At 42.9% G+C, this 13,582-nt stretch overlaps 1 protein-coding gene across 2 annotated transcripts in view; it reads right to left on the bottom strand.

The window, feature by feature from the left end:
* Nucleotides 1-6,929, bottom strand: part of sgcd (sarcoglycan, delta (dystrophin-associated glycoprotein)) — a 228,802-nt gene extending 221,873 nt beyond the window's left edge. Inside the window, exon 1 of one of the 2 annotated variants that reach the window (XM_084029168.1) lies at nucleotides 6,788-6,929. The gene's annotated coding sequence lies outside the window, so the exon portion shown is untranslated. The remainder of the gene's footprint in view (nucleotides 1-6,787) is intronic. The other variant, XM_084029167.1, reaches the window with a different exon arrangement.
* Between the last annotated feature and the right edge of the window lie 6,653 nt (nucleotides 6,930-13,582).

Here is a 13,582-nt window from a genome sequence, read left to right as displayed (position 1 = left end):
AGGGCTCATCACAAGGTGACGATAATACCAAGCGGCAACCTCCGGTTCTGAAAAGTGAAGCCAAGTTCCTTGAACTTGCATTCTCTCTGCCGGCCATCAGGAGGCGACTCCTCTGCTTGCAAAAAAAAGAAGTCCGATTATAAGCCTTTCCTTATTACATGCTTTAGAATGCAGTGATTTATCTCACGATGAAAGAGGTTATGTAGATCTCTAAAGGGCGTCTTGTTTAGCGTTTTAACTTTGACGTCGAGTCGTCTCTTGACAAGCGAATCCCCATCTGAACGCACGCTGAGAGCTTTGATCTGTTCCAAGATCAGGTGACAATTTTACAAAGCTGGAAGTCTTCCATCACAGCTCATTAAATCACACGTGTTTACCATAAATGCCTCTCAGTGTGTATTCATGTGACGGGGCTCATTATTGAATCTATTTGCTCTACTTATGCGATGAAAAGCGCCGCCGGCTCCCTCGAGCACTGTCTGTCCGTTCACGCCTCCTCCACGCCGCCTTTTCTAACCTTCACTTGGACCTTTGTGTTGACTTTTGTTCTTCCTTATAAGACAAATCAATTCCAACAAGGACTCAAACTCTTAAGTGAAATCAGTTCCAGGTTGCTAATGCAGGCTGTCAGTATCGCTCAGTGGCAGGGGGAGATAAAGCTATTTATGGAGAAGACAGGAGATGGGAGAGACTCGTTGTTCTTTCACCAGCCTGTCCCCCTCTGAGGTCCCGAGACCACCATTTTTACTGAGAAACAGATTTGGGGACATTCATGCATGAAGACCTCCAGGTAGATACACCGAAGCCCCCATCTGTCAGCAACCCAACATAAAATCAATCCAATCTTTTCTTGGGATTCAGTTATTTTCTCTTTCTTTCTTATAATATATATTTAGCTTCAATCATCAAAGTTTTAGTGCTGCTGCAGGCAAAGTAAAAGCCCTGTTCCATGCAGTCGTCCATCTTGCATTCGATGCATAAATAGCAGCCGCCACAGATAAGACCTTCTACCCTTCTTCCATTCCCACTTCAGACGTTTTGTTCTTGGAAATAATGCAGCGGCTGCAGATTTTTTTTTTTTTATTGTGTTGCAGGTTCACAACAAATGTTCTCCCCTGGTGGACTCGACTACCTTATGTCTGTGTTATTGATCAGTGATCTGGAAATAAAATGATATTATCGCCTTTGGTTGCCACTGCTGTGAGATCACACTTAGTCCCAGTCCACTAAACGTAGACCAGTGCATTTTGTGAACAGCAGGTTTTCTTCTTCTTATACGCTTATAGACCTCCATGAATACAACTCTGGACTCTGCACCAATATCTGTAATTGGTAAATACAATTAACAAAATGTTGTTTTTTTTCCTCACAAACTTTCACAGATGCTCTCCAAACCCGACTGGCAACATCCACAAGTCAGAGAAAGTCGAAGCGGCTAAATCCCGTTTTTCAACAGTTTTACAAAACGAGCTAGCAACAATTTACTTTGATTTAAAAGTTGCTGTTAGCTCCTCTTGTCAATAAAACAACCTTTACTTAGGGAAACTGCTATTTGAAGGAAAGGAATAAGTCAGACGTTGTAGTATAAAGAGCCACAAAGTCCACATGGGTTGGCGGTTGATCAATACACGGGCCAAACAAACAGAGGACTTTCACCCAGGAGACCGCTGCTTGTGTTTGTGTGTGTAGGTTTTTTTCTGAGGATGGTGAGAGCATGACCTGCACTACTCTGCTTCTGATTGGTTAGACTTCTCATGCATAAACCCAACCAACCCCATCAAATTAGGAAACACCTGCTAGCCAATCAGGGGCAGAGTAGGGCAGCCAGGATGTCATCATAGGAAAAAATAGGTCTTCTTTTATCACACATTTGTAATGAAGCAAACGTACATTTAAACCCAAACCACGTCTTTTCCTCTACCTAACCAAGTATTTTTATTGCTGAAACCTAGTTGTTTTGTTGCAAATCACATGGTCACATTTCACTGAAGTGAACGGTGCAGTTTGACCCATCTGAAGATTAGAATGGCCATGATACTGATAACATTAGTAATGGGTGGATCCTGATAGAGACACCGAGGGCGTTTTATTTTCTGTGCAGGACTTTTTCCAAAAACAGACAAATTGCAGCGATAAAGTTTAACTGCGAAACATTAAAGTATCACGGTGAGTGATTTTGAGGGAATATAAATAAATATAGAATGAGAAATAATACTTTTCACAATTACATTTTGATTCATCGTGAGGCCCTCTCCCTCAGAGGGTGCTGAGAGCTCCCACTCATAATAAGTACAACCTGAATCAATACGTCTCTGATTATTACCGTTCATAAAAGCAAGGTTGGTTGCAGGACCATGCACTGGACTTTACATGTGTTATGTCTCTCCACTCAGACAGCATTCATCCCCGTTTTCATTTTGAGGCTACTCAGCATCAACGAGTTCAACGGTACACTCTGTGTTGATGTTTTTAGTGTTAACGCAGATCCTCCAAGGAGATGGATCCACATGCACGGGCAGTTTCTCTGCAGGTTATGGCGTGTACACAACTTCAAAGCGTCAAAGGACCTGCTTTGTTCTCCCCTTTTCCAACCTCCCACCATGCCCCCGCGTCGTTCACATGGCTTTGTGCTGCTGTATATTTAAAGTTATCAAATGCATGTGAGGCCCTGGCAATTAGTGGGGACTGTTGCTGGGTAATTAGTGGAAAGAAAGTAAGCCTCCAATTTCCCCAGCCCCCCAAGAGAGCCCTCCCTGCTCACACACACACACATGCATGCAAACACACATACGTGCACACACACACATGGGTGCAAACACACATACGTGCACACACACGTACCCGCTTAGAGCGCCAACACACACAAAGATTTACTGAGCAGCTCGCTGCCAACACCGAATGAGAAGAAATATTCAGAGTGAATTCGGAGAAGCTGTTATTGTCTTTGTAGTATTGTTTGGGAGGAGATGCAATGTTGCTCGTGTGGCTAATTGGACAGAGGAGAGTGGACACGGAGACAAGACACAAACAGGCAAATAAACACATGTATGTACATAAAGTATGCAGTGGAAGGGAAGGAACGAAGGAAGAAGAACTGAAGAAAAATAGAAACAAAGACAGGAAAGGAAAACATTAAACACAGGAGGAATGAATACAACACGCAAAGAAAGGATGGCGAGAAAGTAAGAAATAAAATGGAAGTAAGATAGAAGGTGAGCTCTGTGATAAGAGCATTTATTTGTGTTCAATTTGGAAAGAAAAGAAGCAAAAAAAAAAAAAAAAACTTGATTCATGGCAGATATTTTGACATGACAAATGATATATAAATAAACATATATAACCAAACTTAACAAACCCCAAAAACGGTTGAAGTCAGCGAGAGTGGCTGAGTAGGTTAATTAGCTGTCTATCAGTTGGTCCCGACCCTTTGGCGTCCACATTTTTTGCCGTAGGAGGCTAAAATAAGACACAGACGTCAAGTGTGGAGGCTTTTGTTTGAGTTCATGCCTTTGTTGTCGCTTTTTTATGCACTGGCTATGCAAAGTCGCCAGAAACCTGTGCTTTTCGTGGCTTAAAAAAAAAAAATGATTGTTTAGGACAAGAAATCCTTGCCTCCGCCTAATTAAACACACTACACACATTAAATTCTATTTCCTTTCCACATACGTATTAAAGTGTGTATCTGGGACTAAACAAGGGCAGCGAAGGCACTGAAATGAGTTGATTTGTTTGAGCTGAAGGACGCATCAGCTCGTCCTCTGGCTCTGAATCAACTTCACCAACTTTTAGGCGACGCCCTCTGCGCTCTAATGTAGTTATGCGTCGTGCGCGTGTGCTTGCGTAATTGAAGTGTGCACTTGCTAGTAATTCATTACCGCTTGCTCAGGTAGAGGAGTCGCGGAGGGGAACATCTCACAGCTTCTTCTATTCTTTGCTGCAGTAAGCAGTGTTACACCTTTCCCTAAAAAGAAGTGCCCGTTATTGCGGCGCTGGTTCCCTATGGAGACATTTGTCGCCCATCAACACCTACAGTTCTCTTACTCCTTCTAGGATTTCCTGCCTCTTTATATTATCTCACTGACCTCCTCCTTCTCTCTGCTTGATACCTTTCTCTCACATACCTCCCATCGTCCTTTGACCTCTCACTCATCCCCCATGATTCATTTTGTTCTGTAAAGCTTCAGGATTCTCTTTCTCCCCCCGGCTGTATCATTTATCTGGGTGCTAACATGCGCATCGTGTTGAAATGTAAAGTTAAGAAATGCATTTGTCCTATACTATGACCAAATATGTACTGAAGTAAATACATTCCTATCAGGCTCCGTTCCACTTTGTGTTTAGTGCTAATTAGCCAAATTTTAGCATGCTAACATTCAATGCTGCACAAAGTAGCCAAACTAAGGTCGCGGGCGTGTTAGCATGCTGGCGTAAGCATTTAGTTCAGCAAAACTGCTAGCAAGGATGTAGATTCTTCGAATTTGAGTATAATTGATGTATAAATAAACATATATGACACTCTTTTATCATCATAATATATTATTTGTTTAATTATTCCTGAATATTTGAGAGAAAGTAGGCTATGTCGTCCAACAGGAGCAGCTAGCCTCTACACATTTACTGTGGTCGCCTTGAGAGAACCATGGCTGAACCATCTACATGACAATTACTCCGGTTCAAGGGCGTTGTGTGATGTAATATGTCAGACAGGATATACTGCTGGTGGGATCAAACTCCCTCCATCATTTTGAAATCCTGGTTGATCACACGGCTGACAGTGAGGGAGGAGCTTGTGTGGCTAAGTAACAGGTTGACTTACACATCACTACACGTCTTTGGTATAACTTTTAACAGCACTATACAAATATTATCAATGCCATTCTAGAATGAAGCATTTTTCATTTTCATTCAGCTCTCCATGATTATACAGTATCTTACTTTACAGCTGTGGTTGGGTGACAAGAATGATTAAAAAAACATTATATAATTTATGAATGTTGCTGAACCGGAGGGATGAACACCAAATTTTCCAAAAAATAATGACTATATCTGGTGTTTGGTTGTTGGTGGAAGTACTTATGTTTCTCCACTCATTTATTCAATGATTTCCCTTCAACTTGTCACCTGTCAGTACACAGAATATAGTTCTCTTTTGCTGGTAACATTAAAATGTGCTTTTAGGAACGCTTCACTTGGAAAACAATATTTTTTAAGAGCACAAAGTTTACACTATGCCCAAGAAACTACCTACTGTATCCAAAAGAACATGAGTCGATTTGGATCAAGTTCCCATGAGAGTCAAACCAGGTGTACTTCAAAATCCTCCTACTGAAAGTGTTACATCAAGCCCCTGACACAAAATAACAAAAATAAAACCAACGGAAAAACATCAAACTGCATTTGCAACAAGTGGAATCATCTGATCTCACCGGCAACGCGTCAATATCTTATCGAACTTTTGGCAAAATAACTTCAATCGGATGTTTTTTACAGTGCAGAGCTCATCAGTAGTATCATCATGTTGCTCCTTGCAAAGATATATTTTAACACCACACTATTTCATGATCTTTTTTTTTTTTTTTAAGTGCTTTATTGATATAGATCTTCCCAACAGTCCTCTGGCTCCAAGTCCTCAATACGTCTATTGCTCGCAGCACTAAAGCAGGATAGATGGACCATAATGGCATCAGTGAATCATTTCAGAGCAGTTGATCTGAGCGGGATGTCTTTCTGTTTTTTTTTTTTTTTATCAAAAGGGACTTTATGTAGTCTCCCCATCCACTGACTTTCATTTGTGTAATTTATTCAACAGAATGTCGAAGAGCGACGATCCAGAAACTACAGAAGTGCAAATGCAATCACCCCTTAAGTTTGAATTTGGTTTCATTGGCATGATCCAGTAGAACCACATCTGTGAGTGAACATCTCTGCGTCAAACAGGATGTGATAGCCTCAGTCATGTGCACTGCTGGATTCAGACTCTTTGACACTGAACCGTAAAGTGAACCCCCCCCCCCCTTCCCGGAACCTAATTACCCCACATCCAGATCAGGGAGGGACCCACGCACCAATTGGAATACAGTATAGCTGACTTCCAAATGAGACGCACTACCTGGATGCAAAGCAGACCTCCGTGGACATGATGATCCCTGTCGGGATAATCAGCGTGATGAGAGGAATCACATACAGAATAACAGACGTTTTCATATCTGCCATGTGGGAATATAAAAACCCTCGTTGCTAAAAACTTAAAGGGAGAGTCATCTGGATTTTAGAGACGGAAAATGAATCATGACCTGAAGATAATGAAGCATCCCCTCCTCCAAAAATGGACACATGAACTTAAAAATAGCTGCAGCTCATCTCCGAGTGCAGCAGCAGATTCCCCGAGGGGACCGATCGCGGTGAGAACGGACGCTGCATCGCTCCGTGGTTTACCGGCAAAATCCCCTTAAACACTAAAACACCGGCGGCTTCTCGGCTGCAGTGCCATTCGTTCCCAACCGTCTGCCGAGCAGAAACACACAGTGAGGGACATTGCTCCAGACACCGGATGATGCATAGTAAACAGGACGGAGCGGTGCCAGTCATGACTAATCAGACAGAGCTTGGGGATGCAGCAGGAGCTCAGTTTGACACAGTTTTTTTTTTTTTTTTCAAGCAGACCATGAGAAAGTAATCCAGCAAAGCACAAGAGACACTCCAAAGTAAAGCATCGGTGTCGCCGAGGACGAGTGAACAATGCTACAAAGAAGCAACACAGCAAAGTCAAAGTAAAAAGCAGCCTTACCTCTTAGTCAGATGCCAAAATCACAGTCTTGGGTAAGTCAGAAAACCATAGAGCTGGTTAAGCAGCCGGTGCTCCTCGTTATACAGTGACACAGGAAATCTTTGGCTCGCCCAGGAAAAGGAACTCTTAGGATCTCCCCCTAGTTTCTTCGGAGCCTTTGTTTTTCTGTGATTAAGGGGTAAATCTCAAGTCTGGTTTAAAGGCTGGAGTCCAGCAGAACCGGCAGCAGCAGACGGCTCATTTCCAGGTGCAACGCGGGCGCCTCGGACATGCTTCTTCTATCCCTTCAGGGCGCCTCAGACTGCGATGTGGTCGGGGCAGGAAAGTGGACAGCAGCAGCACGAGTATTGGTAGTTGTAGTGGGAATATTCCTGCTCGTGGAGAGAGCTGAGCATCCTTCAGTGGAGGGAGAAAGAGGAGAGGAAGAGGAAGAAGATGCAGCGCGCCAGGAACCGCAGAGCGCACAGCCAGCAGCAGCAGCAGCAGCACACTCTGTCGCTTAAATCCCCCCAAAATGGGCTGATTCTAGTCGGGAGGCAGGCAGATCGACACGGCGCAGAGGGAACAGCTGCTGGTGCATCAACATTGTTCTGAGTCTGAGTTTTCTTTCTTTTCTTTGTTTTTGTAAGAGTGGAAAAAAAAGATGGAACAAAAAAAAAATCACCACTAAAGCTCCAGCACCATCACCATCAGCATCATCTCCTCTCCGGGGCTCCTCAAGTCTGCACAGGACAAAGTGAGAGAGAGAGAGGGGAGACGGTGAGAGAAGGGAGAGCGTATGCATACATGTGTGTGAGTGTGTATGTGTGTGTGTGTATGTGTGTGAATGTGTATGTGTGTGTGTGTGTGCGCAATAAAAGGAAGATAGGCGGAGAGAGGAGAGCTGAGAGCAGTGAACGGGCAGGAGGCTGCGAGCGCAAGTGGAGACGGAGAGCGTTGTGAGGGGAGAGGATGATTCGGGGAGGAGGAGGAGGAGGAGGAAGAGGAGGGTCGGGGGGAGATGCCCAGGAGAGAGAGAGAGAGAGTGAGAGACACAGAGAACGAGGTGGAGAGAGAGAGAGAGGGAGGCTCGCACTGTCAGAGACTACATTAACAGCGCTGAGTAGGTGGAGTTTTCCTTGCAGCAGAGGGGGATCATGATTTGAAACTCAAAAGAGAGGGAGAGAGAGAGACACACACAGACACTTATGAGAAAGAGAGCGAGAGATGGGGAGACAGAAGGGGATGCAGAGGCAAAGACAAGGATGAGAGAGGAGGAAGAGAGGACGGAGGAAGGGAATAAATGTTTAGAGGTTAAAGGAACCTGTGAGAGGAGTGGCAGCCGCTGAGGGAGAGAGAGGAAAGGTGGTGCCGTGTGTGTGTGTGTGTGTGTGTGTGTGTGTGTGTGTTGAAGGGGAGGGGTGCATATTCCCCAGCTGCAGTGATGCTGGCATGCTGACAGCCCTCCTCCTGCCAGGGGTCGTAAACATCGATTAGAATATTTAAAGACGCACACGCTCATGCAGCAAAAGAAAACACACGGACACTTACAGGCCCTGGCACACACACACACACACACACACACACACACACACACACACACACACACACACACACACACACACACATACACACACAATTACAGTGCATAAACAGGCTTTATGGACTAGCTTTCATATGTCCAAGGTATATTTATTCATCTTTAACACTTATTCATTTCCCTTTCCATTTTGATTAATATTCCACATTGTTTTGTCTTTTATGTGTCTTCAAAGCACTTTGATATTTAATAAATAGACTTTCATGACTTTTATCTTATGTCTTGATTACGTTGTGTGCATTACTTTGTGTGTATGTGGAAATTATAAAACATATTTTATAACTTGTGCTCTCACTGCATCATATTAATTAGAGCATATTATTAAGTTATGGTTGGTGTATATCTATTTAAAAGTCAAATACATTGATTTGACTTGCATTTTTTAGTCTTACTTACTTTTCCCTTGCTATAGAATATATAACCAGTACTGATTATTCAAGGCAGATATTGATATTTTTTCTCCATCCTGAAATGGATATATATATAATATAAACACATATGTGCTACCTCATTTGCTGAGAGAGCTACAGAGCAGAACCAATCAATACGTGTTATGGAAATAACATCAGTGTAGAGAGTGAAGAAAAACCTAACCTCAAGTTCTCTGGGTTTCAAACTTTCGATTGTTCATTTCTTTTATTTATTTCTTTTTGCTTTAGTGCAGCGGACTGCATGTCTGGGCAGCACAAAGACATGCTTCTTCATGTCAATATTTACCGCCGAGTCTTCGCCGCCCACTGATTATCCATTATGGATCTGCCACTGAAGAGGTGGTGCTTCACAGTCTGTGATCCTAGAAAGGGATCATTATCGCCAACAAAACAATAAACTTGTTTATGTGGGAGACCTTTTTTTTCTCCCCTCTTTCTTTTGCATTCTAGCTACAACCGCCTGAGAGTGGGGAAGACATACATATATTATAGTTTCAAAATAATTGGAACAATAAATGCAGATTTTGTAAAGAAAACTTTCTTTACTTCTTTCTCAAAGTTAAATTCATTAATTTCTACACATCTTGCAAACTGTCTTGTCACAGCCGGCCCCCTGCTCTCCTATTGTTTCGTTATTCGGGGTGGAGTGAAATCAAAGCCTCGACTCAGCAGAGAGGAAGCTGCAGCGGCTCCGACCACATCAGTGAAAGTCTAAATTAGAAAGCTAATGCTTTTTTAGTTTTTCTTTTTGACATTTCTACATTTGGCAGTGACATACAAACTTCATCCTAATTGGAATTTTATGTTTCACTGACTTAATGAAATCGCCTAATGGCTCAAAATCAGGCAGTCGATCATAATTCATACCTGCAAAGCCAAATGTTTCGTAATGACTCTTGTCCTAGTCTTCTCTTGTGGCTGGATTGTGTCACGCTATCAACCACACACTGTTTATATTGATTTCCTTTGAAGGAGGGGCCAAATATTAAAGCGATGGTTCGGAGTAAAATGCACCCTAGGGTGATTTCCACCATGACATCCAGCCAAATAACCCCTCAGAAGCATTTTTAGCGATGGTCAGCGTTGGTCAAGATAGGGCTATCAGCCGAATGGCTTAGTACTGGTGCGATGGTACATCTTGTATATCTCGTTAATTACCCCACTAATAATGCATGGAATGTTACCAAACTTCTGCAGTAGTACACATAGGGTCTGTACTCACAAAACGAGACATTTGAAAGTTTGTAAGTAAACCAGGAGTTTATTTAAAAGAACACTTGCCTGATAGCTTCTATCCTCGGCTGCTAACACTACCACAGCGTAGACGCCACTTCCGTGTTTACCCAGCCGATGTCGTCACGTGAGTTTCACGCGAGAATATGAAAAAGTTTCACTGAATTGTTATAAATGCTTGTATTATCAGGTCAACACTTGTCAACACTTGTTGACCTGACCATGTTAGCATGTTAGCCTGCTGAGATTAGCATTTAGCTCAAAGCAATGTTGCACCTAACGCTGCTTTAAAAAAACAACTTGGAACTTAAACATTTCTTAACTCAAAACAGTACGATGGAACGACAAATTAACGCTTGCCAAAGAAATATCAGATTTGTTTTTGAAAACATCAACCTCCGTATTTTCTGGAATGTAGCATACGTGCAGCGCGACGGAGCTGCAAGCAAGCCTGTCGACTCTTCGGCCGCGTTCACACTGCACCTTTGGCTGCTTGCTGCATCCACAAAGGCAACTGCCCCATGAACAAGACACGCCTTCCCTCGTCCGGCACCGGTCCTTCAATGGTGCAGTGTGGACACGGCCTGAATGTGGCCTTAGCATTCAGACTTGTCCGTTGACGAACGAGGGGAGGCGTGTCTAGCAAATGGGGGGGTTTGCATCATTTTACTCATCTGAAAAGTTATCACGCAAATGAAAGTTGGTCTGTTTCTTCGAATCGAATGTATCCTGTCAATGCCTGTTCGTTCAGTAAAACAATAGCTTCAATTAACAAATAAAAAAAAGTGATGTTTGTGCTCACAATGACTGTGAAACATCACCTGCTAATGCCTCCTCGCTGTCAGGCTGCACTTGGCAAACGTGAAACAGCTACACAAACAGCACTTCGTACCGGACGGGAAACTGTGCAGCTTCGGAATACGAGCAGAGATAACGCTCATCCTAATTATGAAGGCGTGAAACGTTTGGCACAGAAACTCATTGCTTTGCTGCTCACTTGGAAGTGGAAAACATACGATATAGAGGAGGAGGAGGAGGGGATATAGGTTTTGTTTATTCGTCACAGGAAGCGCTAGGGATCTGCATTCAAGGAAATTACTCATGGAAGTAATTTACATATAAAAAGATGTGACTATTCTCACACGGTTGGTCGCACTGTGGAGATGCTGCCTTTAGAAATGATACATGTTTGAAAACAAAACCTGATTCATTCCTCTGCTTCAGGCTGACATGATACTTTTTCTTACATTTTAAACATATAATTCCTTGAAATGTCTTTTGTCAAAAAGTTAAAACCCCATGGGGGTTTTCAGGGGACTACTTTTTCTTCTTTTTTTGAAGAATCCAGTGACTATGTGAAAGGGGTTCATACTAGTGACAAACCCCAGGAGAATTATAACCAGCAGTTTGGCTCAACTGAGCACTTGGTTTTACTGTCATCCGATCCTGTCAGCTGTGTTTCCAGCAGCAGGCAGCTGCTTTCAGAACACAATGATAAACCCACCGGACGCCAACAGACAGGCAAACTTGGCAACGGTAGCTGGTGAAGAAGTTGAGAAAAATGCGTTGCTCTTTAGCTGCTGGATGTTCCAAGTGTTGGTGGAGAGCTAAAGGGAGAATTCATTCATTGATTAGACTCATGGAGGATGTTTCATTATGCTAAAGAATGCAGAAAGACATTTTTTTTTTGGTGTGGTGGTGTATACTTGAAACATTATAAAGGGGGAAATAATGAATTAACTCGCAACATAGATGAGCCAAGTTAATTGTGTTTTGGCAGATTTGAAGCTTGTAAAGTTGCACAAGGGAAATACAGGATTTTGTTCATCCTTAATAAACGGCTGCTGATTATTTTTGCTGACAGAACCTTCTGGGACCCTCGGTTGTTTTTTCTTTAAAGGTTCAACGATTATCCATTCAAGAATACATTTTTCCCCTGTCATCATTTGAAAATGATTCTCTGAAATTCTGGATTTTCTCAAGGATTCCTCTTTGGAGTTGTTGTCAGAATGAAGCGAACATGGAGTGTGATTCATCATCGACTATCATTCCAAGGCAGAAACCCTCATCCAAGCCTTCATCACCTCCTGTCTGGATTACTGCAATGGAGTCCTGTCTGGTACCCACCAAAACCCTGGACTCCAATTAGGGGTGGGTAAAAATATCGATACGGCAATATATCGCAATACTTTGCCGGCCAATACATTTTTCAACTCCATTTTGAAAAAAAAGAGATTCATGTTTAGATGTGTTGTGAATGCACTACTTTATCGTTTTTCATTTAATTTTCAATATTTATTCCAGTGAATTTCATGGGAATTAATAAAATGGAGAGGCTGTTTTGAATGAAATAGTTTTGACTCAATTTGTCCTCTGATCAATATCATCTGATGTACATATACAGGTACTTGTGTTTTCATCTTTATTTTTTTCGGGATATATATCGTATCGTGATACGTATCGTATCGTGAGGTTCTTGGCAATACTCACCCCTAACTCTAATACGTACAAAACTCCGCCGCCAGGGTTCTCACCCGCATCTAGCCCTGGCAACACATCACCCAACCTCATCTACCTCCACTGGTGTCCAATCAACTTCCGAATAAAGTACAATATCCTCACCTCCATTCCCTCGCCCCTCAATATCTCTCCGACCTCCATGTTCCGTACGCCCCATCTCGCAATCTGGCCTGCTCTCCATCCCCCATGCCAGACTCCGAACCTTCAGTGTGACCGCCCCACCTTCTGGAACGCTCTCCCCACAGTCATCCGAAATGCCTCATCCCTACCTTTGCACCACCTATTCACCACAGCCCCCAAACTAACCCTGTCACCTGTCTCAGTTATTGTTTGCCAGTTTGTTGACTGTTTGAATTGTTTTTTTTTGTGTTTTTCCTATTTGTGTAAAGCATCTTTGGGTTTAACCAATCACAATCAACTTGTTTTTTTGTTTTTCTTTGCAGTGCAAATTGGAGACCTTCACAGACTGAATCAAACCGACGGTAAAGGACCCAAAAAGTCAGCAGATGGAGAGACAGGCGGGGGGAGAGACTTGAAAACACCAAGAGAGACGGATGACGAAGTGGATTTGTTGTGGGCGAAGTGTCCGATGCGTCCTCCATGGAGATGATGATGATGATGATGATGATGATGATGATGATGATGATGATGAATGGGAGAGATCAGCCACTGTCACCTCCCCAATGTCTAACCCGTGTGAATGTATGTGTGAGGGAGTAAAGTTCACTTTTGGGACACGAACAGAAGCCTCCTGAGTGAAAGTCCTATGTTCGACCCATCCATCACAGCTCCCACTGAGCCTTAGTGGACTGTATTGCTTGTTAGACGTGACTTTCATACCATTTAACTTTCAATAGCAGTCACCTTATATACATCACTTGCTGACTTAATGCAAAAGCATCCATATTCAATGTATCCATGTTTTGCCAACATTTTCTTCCAGGTGACTCCAGTTACATAATATTCGTCCGTGGCCTGATATTTCTGCTTAGCGAGTCATTATTGCCTTCCACTTTGGCAGACTTGTTTTTT

Source organism: Eutrigla gurnardus (assembly GCF_963514095.1).
Source record: "Eutrigla gurnardus genome assembly, chromosome: 15".
Classification (NCBI taxonomy): domain Eukaryota; kingdom Metazoa; phylum Chordata; class Actinopteri; order Perciformes; family Triglidae; genus Eutrigla; species Eutrigla gurnardus.
Note: the sequence above shows the minus strand (reverse complement) of the source record. Positions and strands in the feature narration are given on the sequence as shown.